This window comes from Trachypithecus francoisi, unplaced genomic scaffold (assembly GCF_009764315.1).
Source record: "Trachypithecus francoisi isolate TF-2019V2 unplaced genomic scaffold, Tfra_2.0 Lachesis_group9, whole genome shotgun sequence".
Lineage (NCBI taxonomy): Eukaryota > Metazoa > Chordata > Mammalia > Primates > Cercopithecidae > Trachypithecus > Trachypithecus francoisi.
The window spans coordinates 71,515,165-71,521,607 of record NW_022681474.1 but is presented as its reverse complement, the minus strand read 5'-3'; positions in this window follow the sequence as shown (position 1 = coordinate 71,521,607).

The following is a 6,443-nucleotide window of genomic DNA, read 5'->3' as shown; positions in this document are numbered from 1 at the left end:
AGAATGAGCATTCCATCATGACCCTTGGACTGGGTGAGAGCATCATCCTTTAATTAATGTCTGCGCTGGGTCAGATAACCATCACGGTCTCTAGGTAAATTCCCTTCTGTCTCTAAATGACCAGGTAGTTCAAGGGCATGAGTCACAAAGGATTCTCTTAGTGGAAAGGGTCTGGGAGCAGGGTTGGGGGGTTTCAATGCTGATATGGATTTTGTGACACCAAAAGCCTTGGAGCCAGACCAAGCGGTAGAGCACAAACTATTCCCATAAAAACTGCAGTAGTTCTTAAGAATAGTATGCAAATAATAAGAAAAGATCAGGAAGGGAGGTGCCAGCACCAGGCAGAGGGAATCTGCCTCCAAAATGCATCTGGACTCTTGCCCAGTGGATTGAGAGGAACCTGCAATTAGATAATTTTCGGTAGATGATGGAGGGGAATCTGAAGATTGTGAGTTACTTATCTCTTTCTCTAATGCCTAACACAGTGCCTGGCATACAGTAAGTAATCAATTGATTCTTGTTATGAGAATGAGCAAATGAATAAATTTAGTAACCCTCTGTCATCTTTAAAGTCCACTATGAGCTTAGTAACACAAATCACTCCTTAGTAAAAGTTTCCAGCCTTAGCAGATAAGATTAATTTATCCAGCCCTGGTTCAAGTTAACTTAGAAAACAAAAGGAGCAATGAGGAAGTATTTTATTAATGTATTAGAATTCTTTTGTTCCAAGGGAGGAAGAAGCTGGCTATCTCTGAATTATAAGAAATGGGGTGATATTTGAGGAAGAAAAGCAAAGTAGTTAAAGATAAACAGAGAATAAAATTATATCTTAACACCATAATTTAATATGTAGTTTTAATAACTGAGTGCATGTATGACATTTACAGAGCAGTGCCTGGCACGAATGCACTCAATACATGGTGACTATCATTGTTACTCTTCAGCATTTTTAATTGCTCTTCAATGATTAAAAAACAAAACTTGACTGGGGGCGGTGGCTCACGCCTGTGATCCCAGCACTTTGGGAGGCCAAGGCGGGCAGATCACCTGAGGTCAGGTGTTTGAGACAAGCCTGGACAACATGGCAAAACCACATCTCTACTAAAAGTGCAAAAATTAGCCAGCATGGTAGCGGACACCTGTAATCCCGACTACTTAGGAGACTGAGGCTGGAAAATCGCTTGAACCCAGGACACGGAGGTTGCAGTGAGCCGCAATCACGCCATTGCACTCCAGCCTGGGTGACAAGAGCGAAACCCTGTCTCAAAAATAAATAAACGAAATAAAATAAAATAAGTAAAACTCAGAAAAATAATAACATAAAGTCATCATTTATGACAAGACCGAAGAATACACGGGTTTGTTAATTTATGAGAAAGGAAAGTAACTAGTGGATGATGACAAGACTGACTCTTTATATGTATGGAGTAGCATATACAAGACACACTGTTATGAAAATAAGAGCATAGATTTAAATGTTTTCTTGGTGATGTTCATTACTTAAAGGATCTCGTAGTGAATCCTTTACTAAAGCAAAGAGTAATCCTTCAAGGTGATATTAACGCTATAATTTTTGAATATGCTGATTTTTATACATAAAGTCTCATGCAAATAGGATATCTTAAGATAAATGAGCCAAGTGAGGGGTTTCACTCAGGGTCTAGAAACATAAGCACAAATATAACAAGGTCACATAGAAATCAGATATATTGAGTAGTGTTGATTAAGCCATCTCCTTAAGAGAATAAAATTTACTCTCAAAGTACTGGCTGGAGCATTTAGAGATTCATGGGGAACTGACAATCATTTTAGACCCATTTGCAGAGGACAATCCATTTGCCGTCATCAAGGAAGTGATGGGATGGATGGCTGTGGGTCTAAGGTTTCTAATGTAGACTAGTTAAACCTCTACATGGAATATGAATGACTGTGTAGTCTTTTCCTTTCTTGTTTATTAAAGAAACTTGGTAAATGTACAACTTTAAGACCAGTGCTTTCTTCCCCACAACCTGCCCTCAAAGTGCCTAGTATGCTGACAATCTGAGCCCTTGTTCTTGACAGAAATGCAATGTCAAGACCCAAGTGATGCCATATGAGGTCCAAATTGGTTTTATGATTGACTGATGTGATCCATTTTTCAGCTCGCATTTATAGAAACCTACCAAGAAGACAGAAGATTCTTTTGTTTCTCAAGAAAGAAAAAAGAAAAGAAAAGAAATGACAAGACAAGACTTCTGAGGCCTTAGAAAAGAACACATGGACACGGAGAGGGGAACATCACACACTGGGGCCTGTCATGGGGTGGGAGGCTAGGGGAGGGATAGCATTAGGAGAAATACCTAATGTAGATGACAGGTTGATGGGTGCAGCAAACCACCATGGCACGTGTATACCTATGTAACAAACCTGCACGTTCTGCACATGCATCCCAGAACTTAAAGTATAATAAATTTTTTTTTAAAACTGAATAAGGCCGGGCGCGGTGGCTCAAGCCTGTAATCCCAGCACTTTGGGAGGCTGAGACGGGCGGATCACAAGGTCAGGAGACCATCCTGGCTAACCTGGTGAAACCCTGTCTCTACTAAAAAATACAAAAAAACTAGCCGGGTGAGGTGGCGGGCGCCCGTAGTCCCAGCTACTCGGGAGGCTGAGGCAGGAGAATGGCGTGAACCCGAAAGGCGGAGCTTGCAGTGAGCTGAGATCCGGCCACTGCACTCCAGCCTGGGCAACAGAGCAAGACTCCGTCTCAAAAAAAAAAAAACAAACTGAATAAGATTTGAAACTCAAAAAAAATTGCTTATATAGAAAAAAGGAAAAGAAGTTGCGAATCCCTGGCATCTAGTATAGATTAGGTTCACTGACAAAGAATTATTCCACTCATATGCACTTTGTTTTTGATGGGGCTTCTAGAATGTTTAGGGAAAAGAGAAGCACAGACACTGTGCACCTTGATTTCGGCAAAGCATTTGAAAGGTCTGTCGTAGCGTCCTCATAGAAACTGTGGACTGGAGCATAGTGCAGCTGATAGACTGTTCTTCGAATGGCCAAAGAACATGGATCTGTGGGTTGACCAGGAGGAAGCTTCTCATATGAATGCTTCAAGGCAACTTGACCTTATCCTGCTGTAATAGCTTTACCAAACATTCAGATGAAGCCTGGATTAGATGACTCAGCAGACTCACCACCACTGGGAAGAGTGATCATTTATAATCTCAATCTCAGTTGCAATAAGGAGACAAGAACAAAAGATGCCCAGGGTACATTAGTAGTTTGGACCCTACAGAGCTATTGTCCAAACCTGGCTGTACATCAGAAACACCTGAGACTGCATTATAAAACACAGATACTCAGGTCTTTCCCCAGACTTACTCAACTAGAATTTCAAGAGGTAAAGCCCTGGTATTTGTATTTTTTAAATAAACTACTCAGGTGATCCACAGGTAATCAGCTCAGTACCCTACTTGCAGAACGATTGTCCTAGTGGGATTTAGCAAAGAAGCTTTTCCAAGGTAATAATGATACATTACCCAGTAGTCTGGATATCTTCATGGGTTTTCAAATTATGAGAAAATCCCTCCCTATACCTGGTTCCATCCAACCTTGACTCTTCCTGATGGGGGTGGGCAAGGCAGGGAAGAGAAGGAGCACAGGGCTTTGATCAAGCGTGCATAGGCTTTGATGCCAATCAAACTAGGACTTGAGCCTGGGTTCTGCAGCCTACCACCTGTGCAAGGGGGCTCTGTGCTTGCATTTCCTTATCTTAAAATGTGGGGATTTAATGAGATCACACAGGTAAAGCGTTTGCCTAGCATATAGGTGGCCAGTTGACACCAGCTATTACTATTAATAGGCTGTTCAGTCACCTCCCCATTCTGTGGATCTCCGGTCTATAATATTAGCTGAACATACCTACCCAGAGAAGGAAAGAAACTATTATCTATAGGATATGAGTTATGTCCTGGCCACTAAGCCCCCCACAGATCTAATCTTATTTCCTTTAATTGTCACCAAAACCCTCAATTTTACAAATGAGGAAGCTGGGGCTCAGAGAGGTCAAATGACTTCCCCCAAGTCACCCAGCTATAAAGGGACAGATATACACCAATAATTTGGCTAATAAACTTATGCTAAGGAGTCCCCATGGCACTTTTTAAGTGATTAATATATGGAGTGGAGAAAGCTTTGCCCTTTAAAAAAATCTAAAGAGAGACATTTTGAAACTGCGAGGGAGGGGAGAAGTCACACCACCTACACTCCGTTACCTGAACACTCAGCAGTTAGCCGAGGAAAAGCCCAAAGAGCAGCCGTTGCATGCTGGTGCCCTCTCTTGCTATCTCATCACACACACACACACACACACACACACACACACACACTTCCCTGACCACCTTATTTAAAATTCCATCTCCCCATGACACGCTTATTTCTTGGCCCTGCTTTCATTTCCTTCTTACAATTTCATCACTGTCTCGCATTCTATCATTGTGGTTATTTATCTTGTTTACTGTGACTCCTCCCCAACTAGAACATTAGCTCCTTGAGGGAAAGAACAGAAAAGATGTTTCATTATCTTATTTTCTCCCACATCCATATATCTGAAATAGCCTGGCATGCATTGGCATTCAATAAATATTTATGGCAGCAATGAATGGATGAACGAAGAGAAAACATTTCATAGGGTGTCAATCATAAATGTTGAAAGTCATTAAATTTATTTAAATAGCTGCATGTTCTGATTTTTTATTATAAATATGTATTCTTTGTATCATAATAGTTTTTAAAATGGAACCTAAATTGTCCAGGTTATTACTGACTTGAAGCCGAATCAAATCAAAGGGCAAACAGCAAAGCACAATGATAGGACTAAGTTGATCTTCCAGAAGGCAAGTGTGCTGGGTACATTCCACAGGCCCCTCCAGATTCCCTCTTTGCCCTTTCTTACTATGCTTTGTGCCCTAGGACACCTATCTCTTTGAGCTGCATCAACAAGCTTCCTTGGCCTTTGGCTTCCAGTTGGGAAAAGAATGATGTTGGGCTGTTAATTCCCCAGCTCTCACCTTTACTATTGGGTCTCTGCAGATTGACTGTGTCCCTATGGAAGGCCCCAGTGCCTGTCTGTCTGCCACCTTCTCTGCACTTCTGCTCTTTCAGGTTCTATAACTGCCCCCATGCTTGCCTGTCTGGGCCTCAGGCAGTAACAGCTCTCCATTTTTGCACAACCTGGAGTACTTTACTCTCTTTGCTCATCTCCCAAACTCTGCCCACACCTTTCAAAGTGTCCCTTTATTAAATTTTCCTCAGTGACCCAGTTGAGGATGCCACTAGTTTCTTTCTGGGTCTCTGGCTGTGCCAGTGTGGACAGGAAAAATGCGTTTAAAGTTAGAAGACCTGCATTCTAATACCAGTTTCATGACTGACGTTCTCAAGGCCAACCACCTCTCTGGACTCAGTTTCTTCATCTGGAAATTAGGAAAATCGGGCAAGGCAACCTCTAATATCTTGTGATTTTTAAGAAGCCCTTTGCTCAGAGAACAAAGTAGTTACTTCCCCATCGGCCAGAAAGTATTAACTTGGTCTAGATCCTGAAAAGGGCCCAGTCTTCCAGGAACTTACCACAGCGGCTGCTGCTGTTCCACACACAATAAAGCGGAGCTTGCCTATATTAAAGCTGGCAAAACCCAGCTCGATCTTTGCCCTCACTTCAGCTGCGAATCAGCAAGTTCCTGGAAAATTGAAGTTATATTTTTAAAACTATTATAAAACTAATACATATGTATAATAGAAAAATCGGAACATGTAGCTATTTAAAGAGAGAATAATTACTTTCAACATTTATGTTTGATACCTTTCTAGACTTTTTCTATTCATTCATTTATTCCACAAGTATTTATTGAATGCCAACGCTTTATGTAATAGCATTTAAGTTTAGAATTAGTGAACTTCTGGTTGTACGAAGGATAGTTGTATTATGTTAGGTGTGATTATGACATTATTATTGTCTTTATTTGGAGATTAAGTATGATTTCAGGAGATGTGTATGGGTGCCAAGTTGACAAGGGGTGAACTTGTGATGGTTGATATTAGGTGTCAACTTGATTGATTGAAGGATGCCTAGATGACTGGTAAAGTGTTGTTTCTGGGTGTGTCTGTGAGGGTGTTGCCAGAGGAGGCTGACATTTGAGTTGGTGGACTGGGAGAGGAAGACCCACCCTCACTGTGGGCGGGCACCATCCAATTGGCTGCCAGCATGGATGGAACAAAGCAGGTGGAAGAAGGTGGGATCACCTTGCTTGCCAAACCTCTAGCTTCCTTCTTTTTCCAGTGCTGGATGCTCCCTTCTGCTCCTCCTGCCCTTGGACATCAGACTCCAGGGTTTTCAGCCTTTGAACTCTGGGACTTGTACTAGTGGTTTGCCGGGAGGGTCTCTGGCCTTCAGCCACAGA